Source organism: Cricetulus griseus, chromosome 2, assembly GCF_003668045.3.
Source record: "Cricetulus griseus strain 17A/GY chromosome 2, alternate assembly CriGri-PICRH-1.0, whole genome shotgun sequence".
Taxonomy (NCBI): domain Eukaryota; kingdom Metazoa; phylum Chordata; class Mammalia; order Rodentia; family Cricetidae; genus Cricetulus; species Cricetulus griseus.
The window spans coordinates 193,768,473-193,780,473 of NC_048595.1; positions in this window are offsets into that span (position 1 = coordinate 193,768,473).

A 12,001-nucleotide genomic window follows, 5' to 3' on the forward strand; every position below is an offset into this window, starting at 1 on the left:
CTTTTTATAAGTTAAATGAACCTAGTAAGTGTATGACATATCAAAGGGTAAGATATCATAACTCTTTATAGAGAACAGAAATATGAACAAAGAGAAAGTTACAGTCATAGTAGAAAATTCTGCCTTGGAACATAATGTGCTACTTAAATTCAATGAGGTAAATTATAACATATTAAGATATAGGAAAATTATGTAAGATGTGCCCAAATGAAATCTGGAATATTGGTGTAATCTCTTCATAAGTAAGCTATATGTTGTATGTAAAATAATTGGTTTTTCTCTTCATCATTTAAAATGTATATATCGGATGTTTTATTTACTCAAGACATTTGGTTTGCTTTTGAAGATTACTTGAAATTTTTAATTTGGATATTTCAAGAGCTAGGATGAATTTTATTTCTTCCAAAATGATTGATGGACTATATTGGATTTGATAATCAGAATATCATCAATTTGATTACTAATAATGATACTGTGCCAAAAGTAATTATTTTCATAGCTTTTCTGGTAATTATAAGAAGAGAACACCTAGGATGAAAAAATCAATTTTGCCATACAAATGTTGCCTTATATAAACTTTGACCTAAGTTAATGTTTTAGTATTTCATCCAAAATGAAATATAAATGCTTGACTTTTTTATTTTTGAGACAGGGTCTCACTAAGTAGCCCTGACTGGTCTGGAACTTACTATGTAGATCAGACTGGCCTCAAACTCACAGGAATCCAGCTGCTTTCTCCTACTGAATGTTAGAATTAAGCACATTTGCCATCATGCCTTGCTGGATTATCATGAATTTTATTTTCCAAATTTTCCTTTTATGCTTAATAACTCCATGATATAAAGAACAAATCTAGGTTTGGCTTCTAGATTGACCTGTGCTATTATCATAAGTCTTGCTCCTAAAAGACTGTACACCTTTCCTGAAATCAATGGTTTGAGCACCAGTCTCAACCTTAGTGCTGTCTTTCCCTGGCATATTTTTCTAATTTTCTTCAAGATAGATTAATGAATTCTTTATATAAAGGAGCAAATTGGCTTGCCACTGCTAAAGTGGTCCGATACTATTACAAGGGCTTTTACAGTTTGTGGGTCAGAACAGAGTATTAACAGAGTATTAAGTATATATATATATATATATATATATATATATATATAATATATTCAGTGAGTCCACCCCCAATAGAAAACTAACTCTCTTTCTTCTACAAGTTATCAATAACTAATAGCTCCTCAGATAAAGATGAGAGTTGCCCACTTCACCATCATGCTGAGATTCTGTCTAATTTGAGTTTGCACAGGTCTTGTGTCTGCTGCTACAAACTCTGCACGTTCATATGTGCAGCTTCCCTATTGTGGCTGGAAAATACTATTTGGTGGTGGTCATAAACTGCCTCTGGTTCTGATAGTCTTTCTGCCAACTCTCCTACAATGTTTCTGAAGCCTTTGGAGGAGGTAGTGTTATATAGAAGTCCCATTCAGGACTCAGAATTCCACAGTCCATTGTTCTTCGAACCTTGACCTGTTGTAGAACTCTGTGCTAATCTACATTTACTTCAAAGAGAAGCTTCCATAATGGGGCCTGAGAGAAGCACTCATTTAGGAGTATAGTGATAAGTTATTCAAATGAAAAGTGAAACAAGTGGTGTGGCTTTGAAGAAAAGAGAATACTTATTCATAACTGGTAGGATTATAAACTCATGTATCTACTGGGAAAATTAGCGGTTCCTTAAAGAGTTAGAAATAGATCAACCAAGTGATCCAGCTATACCATTCCTCAGGATATACCCAAAAGACGCTATGTTCTGTTATAGAGATGCTTCCTTATCCATGTTCATTGTTACTCTATTTAAAATCACCAGTCCAGGATGTGGTGGTGCACACCTTTAATCCCAGGATTTGGGGAGCAGAGGCAGGCAGATCTCTGTGAGTTAAATGCCAGTCTGGTCGACAGAGTGAGTTCTAGGACAGCCAGGATTATTTCATAGAGAAACCTTGTCTCTTAAAAAACAAAAAACAAAAAAAGTAAAACAGCCAGAAAATAAAAGAAACTTAGATGCCCATGAATACATAATGAAAATTTGTTACATTTACATAATAGAATATTATTCATCTGTGAAGACAAATATATGATTTATGTGTTATGAAATTTATAAGTAGATGGATGGAGTTGCAAATAGTCATTTTGAATGAGGTAACACCAGCTCAGAAATGCAAATATATGTTTTCTCTCATTTGTTGATGTAAACTTTAAATATTTAAATATATGTGTTTCATTTGTAATGCCCACAGAGTTTAGGAAACTAGTAAAATGCCATAGGGTAGGACTCAAGGGAAGAAAGCTAGGACACAATGATATAAAATGATGAGGGGAAATAAGGAACAGGGAGGATTAAGTGGGATGGGGGATGGGAAGCAGAGTACAAGAGAGAAAACACAAAGTTAAATAGCACTAAGAAACTTCTGAAAAAGTCATATAAAAACTTGTATGTAGATTTACCAAACTATAAACCCATACATGTATAAAATTAGTCAAACTGGAATTACTCCATAGTAGGGGATGTTACAACTAGACCTTGCAGGATCATAGATTAAAAATTCCAATGGGTAACCTCTGTTGGAGTTTTTGGCTAATGAGGTCTCACAGATCCCCAGATCTTGTTGGCTATTGCCATTGCTCTTGGTTACTCTCCTGAACTGATGCTGAGTCCCTGTTGCTGAAGATGCCACATACCTGAGTCATAGAACATGGAGAAATCAAGCTTTTACTGTCAGAAAGCCTCATTGCTAATGGCTGGCTTCCATAGTGCTGGTATGTGCTACTCATAGTATCAGAGGAGAAAGCTAATCGCTATTCTTATATAGCAGTAAATGTGATCTATAACAATGACTAGATTGACAAGATACATCTACTGATACAACAGTGACATGAATATCAAGGGAATTAACTACCTTTTTGTTGGGTTTGAGACCTTCTCAACAAATTGGAACCCACACCTGACACTCTTAAGGTGCCAATATCCTGTTTTCAGATAGGTCACAGGCCTAGTATTAAATTAAGTGCCTATGACATCCTTTACTATAATCAATACAATTCTACATACTAAACAAATAGAAGTCCACATTATAGTTCTTTCCTTAGAACATTTATTTTCAAAGGCAAAAATTCTAAAAGGGTAGTATGAGACCTAACATTGGCTTAACAGATCTTATTTTACCTACAAAATGGTTTTAAATTATTTCAAAATAGCCCATGTGTTGGGCCAGGTGTGGTGGCGGCATGCCCTTAATCCCAGCCTTGGGAGGCAGAAACAAGCAGATTTCTGGGTGTCTGAGGCCAGATTGGTCTACTTAGTGCAAGCCAAGGCAACCAATGCTCCAGAGTAAGATTTTGTTTTAAAAACAGTAGAACATCTCTTAAAAATGTAATATAAAACAAAACAAAAACTACAAATGAGACACACACATTCCTGGAAGTATTGGAGTCCTTAACTGCTATAGCAAAAGTCAGCTGGTGTTTAGGGGAGCCTGCCTTTTCTAAATCTGCCTTGGTTCCATTTGCTTGCCTTATTTGTTACAGATTGCAAAAAGATATTGAATTTGACATTACCCCCCCTAATTTTCACTAATTCTCATATGTGAATATGTAGGCAACTAAAGTTAAAATTGAAGGTCAGTTTTTTGCAATGTCTGTACTTTCAGATGCAAATTCTCTCTGTGTCTAATTCCTGAAACCTATAGAATTCATTTCCAATGCCTGCCACCTATCTTCCCTTCTTTCCTTTTTCACTAAGATCAAGGTAGCATATATTGGTTTTGCAAGACAGGGTTTCCCTGTGGCTTTGGAGGCTGTCCTGGAACTAGCTCTTGAAGAACTTGTTGGTCTCAAACTCACAGAGACCCATCTGCCTATGCTTCCCAAATGCTGGGATTAAAGGCATGTGCCATCACCGCCCTGTTGCATACATTTTAAAAATTACTTTATCCACAGTAGAAATCATATCACATCATAGAGTTTTCTATGTAGAACTTCTATAAATTACCCAATTTCTTGAAACTCAGAGTATTTTGAGAAAAAATTATATTTCATCCAACAAGTTTTGTCTCTACTTGTTTTATGTTTTAATTGTTTTCCTATTTATTCTTAAATGTATTTACTTACATAATTGAGAAAGAGTTTCATTTTAGATTCATACTCTCTAACTAGGTTTTACTTTATTTTTCTCTAAGTTTGTTTGTGGTAATAGTAATCAAACCTAGTATCTTGTGCACATTAGCAAGCTCTCTTATCATTGAACTACATCTTCAACCATTTATGTTTGACTCATTGTTATTGTAATCATTTTGTTGTACTGGGGATGAATCCAGGGCTTGAAAAGGCTGAGCATGTGCTGCACCACCATACTGAATCTCACAGCATCTACCTATCATCTCTCTATGTATCTATCATCTATTTATTTACTTAAATGTTTATTTTGACATGCCAGCTATTAAAGCCAAGAACTTCTGTATGCTATGCAGATATCCTATTTCTGAGCTACTAATTTATTTTTAGAAGTTTAAACACAATAAGCATAATAAGGTTATTCCACCCTCTTTAGATTAAAAGAACAAACATTAAGTGAAAGTAAATTTTTCTCTTTTTTAATTCGGTAAGTAGACTAGTAGACCTGTATAATACAATAGTTACATAATGTGGTTGACCTTCTGCAAGGCATTAGATAAGGATTCCCGTGATATAATTGTGAATGAATAAAGATAGATGAGGTGAATACAATAAATGATAGAAACACTGGGTCAGTTACTCCATTCATTACCAGGGTAACGAATGAAACTTCTGAGGCAAGCAAGTCCTTTGTAACAGAACCAAATGAAGACAGAAAGCAGGATTTAAAATCTGAGGGCATTATTTCTACCTTTTCCTCCTTTGGGCTCATTTCTTGGGTTACATGAATAGACTTTAATTAAGTTTGTTTTCTTCATTTTGGGCAGTCTCAGTACACAGAGGTCTTTTGAACTCAAAGTAGAATCTTATTTTTGAGCTTGGCACAAAGCTTATTATTAAAATTATTTAAAAGAGTGTTGGCAATGGCACCCACAAAGCTATAAAAATAGTCGGGGTTGACTTCTGGGAGCACACACAAAAGATATGAAATGAGGATCTCACTAGGGTATTTACACAATCATGCTCATGGCAGATTTAGTCACAATAGCCAAAGCAAAGAAAAATCCAAGTGTCTTTCAATAAATGAGTGGTTAAACAAGATGTAGTGTATATATGCCCTGCTTCACCACACACACACATACCCATAAGGAACACAAAAAAGACACGATATGATTCCACTTTTAAGAATATTTATAGTACCAAAAAAGCACATGCACAGAAAGTAGAAGAGTAACTTTCAGGCCTTGAAGAAAGAGGAATGTGGCTTACTGTTTGATAGATGTTATTGCAATTGCAGGATGTGAAGGTTTTCCAGGGACAGGTCATAGCATGACAAATACCTTTAAAGACAAGGAACTGCCAAAATATACACTTAAAATAGTTCAGATACTATATTGTATGTTACATATATTTTGTATAAGTTTTTAAAAGTCCATGTTGGGAGGTAGAGGAGGTTCATGTGACTGGTTCTGCTGTAATGGTCATTCACCTCCCCCATTCTAGAACTTTCATTACTGGGATCTACACAGGTTCTGAATTGCTTTGATGCTATTTACTGGTTGTATCATGTTTGGTAGTCTCATTGACAAAGTAAGATTTAATGGTTTTGACAGTAAATTATGAATTTGTATTATCTTTCCTTTACAATCTATTAACTTACCAAGATGAGTTATTGCTATCAATGATGTTGAAGCAGACATGAATTCTTTTAATGTGTATTAATTTGTTATTCTTTTGATGAAGTTATTTAAAACACTCCTAATTTTATATACTGTTCTTTGAAGACCGAGTGGTTTTGATAAATTGTCTGGGTTCTATTAGTGTCCTCACACCAATTTGCATATATCTTGCATGTTTTACTTATAATATTGACTTATCCTGTACTCAAGGATCTCAAAGATTAGCAAATTGGGTATAGATAATATATACCAATATACAATGATACATCTAAGAAAATATATTTTCCAACATGTTATGAAAATATAAAGAACTAATTAATTTTGCTAAAATGATGTCCATAGAGAAGGCTCAGTTAATAAATAAGCAAAGGACATAGTTGCACAATTGTCATTCCTGAAAGACCTATAGGTTCTGTGGCAAAATGAGTCTGGGGTAAGTGGAAATAATGTGTGATACTGAAGAGAAGGGCTAACAAGTAGTGGCTAGATCCATAGGGAGACATGCAGTGTGAGAAGACTCGTAGTTACATGAAGACCAAATAGTTCATTAGGCTGGAATGTACAATAATCTGCAACAGTGAAATATAAGCTGACATTAGCTAGCGCCAAATAGATTCAGCATGCCTTGCCATTCACTAAGTGGATGGTGGCCCACAGCAAAATGAGAGACCCCTTGTCATTGGACAATACTGGGAATTCTTGCTGGCATTCTAACCTGCCAACCTGAGTTGTAACAATGAGTCAGCTTTTGGAAAAAGTGATGAGGACAAATAAGTAAATTGCACATAGGTAACAATGGTAGGTGGGAAAAGGAAACAGCTCATTTAAATGGCTGGCTTTGTCCAGTCCCTTTGAAGCTTAATTATAACTATCAGAGGAAGCCTCTTAAATGCTTGCTATGACACAGCAATGTGAGCAGGGGAAAGTTTGCCAAAGATTTTTAATGTCTCTGGGAAGCGATACTGCCCATGTCAGGTGATTTAGTTCAAACAGCTTGTTAGGAGGTTTGCCTTAATCTTCGGGGTGCGGGGGGGGGAAGAGACACTGTAAGAATTTTTATATAGAGATTTTAAAAATCCCATTATTTTCCATACAAATATTCTCCCAAGTCTATCAACGCTGATCCAAGCTACCCCAGGGAACAGATAGTGAAAGTGCCTCTTTATGGCTTGATAGAGCACACACAGAGAGGCTAATGAGATTCGGCTTGAGAATCAAGGCTTCTCTCTGACCCTGCACACTTCGGACCCAACCTTAGCTTCCATTTCCTTCCAAACACAGAGCCTCAAATACGGAGAGTCCTGAGTAAATTGGATTTGTCCCTTCATGAACTTTCGCCAATTTATGTTTGTTTGTCCATCTAAAATATATTTTACAAGGTCTAACTGCCAGATTCGGACTCAATTTCCTGGCACTCCAAAGCAAGTCACATTCTAAAATAAGTCCCACAGTTAATCAAGGTAGGAGGACCAGCAACCTTTTTGACTTAAACATGTTTCATTTCACTGCAGATGAGAGCTCTTAGATGAAGAGCTACAGCCAAGCAATGGCTGCTGAGAGGGAGGAGAGAAGAGACAGAGACAGAGAGAGAGAGAGAGAGAGAGAGAGAGAGAGAGAGAGAGAGAGAGAGAGAGAGAGAGAGAGAGAGAGAGGGCCTTTAGTAGAAAGTCTGACAACTTTGATGAGATTATTTGTGGGAAATTAAAGAAATAAAAAGTATTAAGGAAGCTGCAGGAAAGGGACTGCCTTTCAAATTAGTGTATGAAATGTTTAACAACACTGAGATTCTGCAATGACTTGGAAAATAAGAACATTCATATCCAGTGAAGTGACAGACATGGTGGTGACATTTCTTTGTCAAATGTTGAAAATATCAGCCAATTTCATCATACTGTATAGTTTTCTGACTCGGAAGCAAATGTGGAGGACCCGTATTTTGGGGTTTGAAAGCACAATCACTTCACAACCTTGATTTGGCTCCAACCAAAAACTAGGTTGCTGCCAGTAAATATATTAAGGTAAGGAATAATCCATTCTTAGAACTACCAAATCCTTCCAAATGCTGGGGCCCTTTAATGCATTTCCTCATATGTTTTGGTGACCCCAACCATAAAATTATTTTTGTTGTTATTTCATAATCACAACTTTGCTACTGTTATGAGTCATAATGTAAATATCTGTGTTATCCTATGGTTTTAGGTCATTCCTTTGGAGATCAAACCACCCTCATTGAGAACCAGTGCTTTAGATATACTTAATATGCTCCTTCAAGGGCCTTTAGGACTAGACAGAAAATCATCTAAGCAGTCTGATTATGCCATATAAGACCTTTATCTCTGAAGTACTAGTCAATTTATACCATGGTACCTGCTTACACAAGAGGGAAAAAAATCATGCAAGCTACTCAGCAAAGCCCAGAAGGAAGAGTAAAATGGAGTCCGCATGAAACTGACAGCATGGTTTTAGTCTTTAGAAGACAAGAGTGGAAAAAGCAAGGTCTTTAGGATGTAGTGAGTCTGTTAAGTATAATCTCAGCAACTTCATTGTGAGAAAATTGATCTAGAACAAGCTAGGCATAATTCTAATGTGCAATTTGAAGAGTTTGAAACTTTGTACACACTTAAAGCAGCAGCAGCAGCAATATTATACAAGCCTCACACAACCATTAACTTGTTCACTTTCTGTGACTCTACATTTGAGCTTTTAAGAACTCATGTAAAGGGAATCATATAAGATACACTCTTTCTTGTCTGACTCCTTTAACACAGCAAAATAACTTCGAGACTCATGTCTGTGTGTTTCAGGACCTTGCTATACATGTATACCTTTTAGATGGAGCATCTAGTCGAAACTGTTGTGCATTTGTGGTCAGTTGATAGTTCTTTCATCTTAACTTTTGAGGGGATTATATCTAATACAAATGCAACTTCTGTTTTATATTTGTACTAAAATTATAGTTTTAGAATTTAGTTGTAAATTTAATTTCATTAGTTAAATCTGGATGCATATAATTTGTTCCAACATTTATTGAAGATTACCTTTACTTCACTTAGTTACTTTTTACGTATTTTATTTTTAAAAAGAAATACTTTTATGTGCATGGATCTACTGTTGACTGTCTCTTTGGGCTACTTAACTATCTTGATTGAATATCCACACCCCGTCCATTACTCTAGATTTGTAATCAGTTCTAAAATTTGGCAAATACTTTAAGATTTCCTTATTTTTATCAATGTTGTTTAGACTATTCTAGAACCCTTATATTTCTATGTGCATGTTTCAACAGATTGTCAACTTCTAAAAATGTCAGTACTGGGATATCACCTCAGATTGCATTGACTTTGTAATTAAATTGGAGAAATGATACCTTGGCAATAATAAATACTCTTACCCACAAGTAAAGAATGTATCCTCAACTAGTTACATTATTAAGTTTACCATAATTTTTCTTCAATATCCAGGATATGCACAATTTTCAACAGATAGGTATTTTTGATATCTTAAAGACTGTGCTTGAGAAGCATCATCCAGAAACTGATGGGATCAGATGCAGAGACCCACAGCCAAACATTAGGCAGAGACAGGGAAATGCCACAGAAGAGAGGGAGGGGGGTTTGTAGGATACAGAGGAGTCCAGAACACCATGAGAATACATCTCACAGAAACAACTAAGCAGGGCTCATAGGGACTCACAGAGACTGCAGGAACAAGCACAGACCCTGTATGGGTCTGAGCTAGGTCCTCTGCATATACCTTATGGTTGTGTAGCTTGGTGTTCTTGTGGGACTCCCAACAGTGAGAATGGGGGCTTGTCTCTGATTCTTTTATGCTATGGAATAATCCTTCTGAACACTATGAAATATGTGTTGCTGTCATTGCTAATAAAAAGCTAATTGGCCAATAGCTAGTCAGAATTTGGGGCCTAGAGGTAATTCTGGGTAGAAGAAAGGTGGAGTCAGAGGAGTAGTGAGCAGATGAAGAGAGAAACAAGATGGACATGCCATTGTACTGAGAAAAGGTACTAAGACATGTGGCCAAAGTGTAGATAAAAATATGGGTTAATTGAAAATGTAAGAGTTGGCTAGTACAAGCCTGAACTACTGGCAGATAGCATTTATAATTAATATTAAACTTCTGTGTGGTCACTGGGAGCAGCTTACAGGACAAAAACTTCCTCCTACATTTTTACCTGTGCTTGGGACCATTTTCCTCCAACTGGGTTGCCTAGTCCAGCCTTGATATGAGGGTTTGTGCCTAGTCTTATTATAACTTATCATATCGTATTTGGTTGATATACCTGGGAGGCCTGCTCTATGGTTTCGAAGGGAAATGGAAGAGGAGTGAATTGGAGGATGGAAGAGGTAGGGGGAGAGGAAGTGTTTTCATGATGTAGTGTATGAGAGAAAAAAGGACAGTGTTAATGTTTTACATAAACTTTTACTGGATAGAAATTTAACTTTATTTGAGAAGACAGTGAATGGAACACACTGAAGTCTAGGAAAGGAGGAAATATGTGATAAAAATGAAAAGGTTAGCTAAAGGATTATCTGCAGTCTTCAATGATCAATCACATATTATACATTTTAATTTTTCTGGAAAAGTAGATTGTAAATGTTCACTGTATGAGAGAAATACAACCTCTGTACCTATGCCCCAGGGTACATTACAGAAGAGGAGGGGGAACGTTGTAAGAAGGAAAGAATCAGGCCATCTGCCACAGTTACTGTATGTGATAGGGAGTTGCACCCAAGAAAACTTGCTGCAGTCCAGCTCCAGTGGGGTTCTGTATAATTAGTGGCAGAAAAAGTTTATACAAATGTCTTTTGTAAAACAGGATGCTTAGCAGGTTTGGCCACTAATTTTTGAGATACCCACCCTCCAGAGAACCAATGACTAATAGTTTGATTTATTTTTTTATAATATTATCAGACTAAACATAACAATCCTTATATAGATTTTTTTAAAAAAAATCTTAGAACATCATGGCTGGGTTAATTATAGATTTTATCCTCAGAATCCTGAATTGTATAAATGAGGGAAAGCACAGGGCAGCCAGTTAGGATAACCTGAACTAGGACAAACAGTAAACCAAGTATGGTTGTATTGATGGTCCCATAGACAACTGGGCAAGGAAGCAGGGAAAATGTTTAGTCCTGCTCAATTTAGTAAGAGTATCTTTGTCTGGTGGAGAAACAAAACTAAGTGTCCAAGTGTAACAAGAATCTTCAATAAGTCATTTCCTAGGACAGTCAGTACATAAGGGTCTGTGAAATAGACTAACACAACCAGGTTGAGGGGATTACCAAGAGTAGAAAAGCAGATAATGAAACCATCTGCATGACTAGTTGACCAGTATAATTTAGTATCCCAGAAATTTTTGGATGTATAAAGTCATCCTGGTCTCACCCCATCAATTTAGAATCATTAGATACATCTTGAAAATTCCCAGTCAACTTTTCATAGAAGGAAGTTAAACAGGCCTTAGCTACCTGGAGCTGAACATATGGGGTCATCCATCTACAACTAATCCCTCAACTAATGCCAGAGTCAGAGTATAAGGTGAGGTAGGCCCATATCAGCTGTAGCTTGTTTAATTTCCTATAGTAGTTTGTATGGGAGTGGCTCTCATGTAGACTCATCAGCTTTAGGATCACATAGTACTGGAAAACAGTCTAACATCTCTCCATCCTTTAGTGCTTGTTTTTATCTGCCTTACATCATATGCAATCTAAAGTGGGAGATTTTGAGAATGTAATGAAAGGTTTATGTGAAGGCAATTTATTAACTATTATCGAGTGTGGTCAATCAGGGTTATGATGTTCAGCTGCCTCTTCCTAAGGTCACATTCATCTTGGTAATCAAGTTTCCCCATGTTTTATCATCTTTATTCAAATCTTCTCTGATAGGAAACAGTTCATAGAGTTTTTCAGAGATTCCTGTGAAATGCCATCTTTTAACTTAGCTGGATACTGTGCATGGGGCTAAGGTTGCATTTCCTTCTGTTTTAGGATCCATGGCCTCTCTTAAGAGTCTCCACATAGAAAAGGCAGTTGGGGCCATTTCTGAAGCACTGTGACCATTATGCCATTATTTAATTTCTTTTCCTAATCATTCCCATATTTCAATAACCAGGGTTCTGGGAACCAGGGACTAACCTT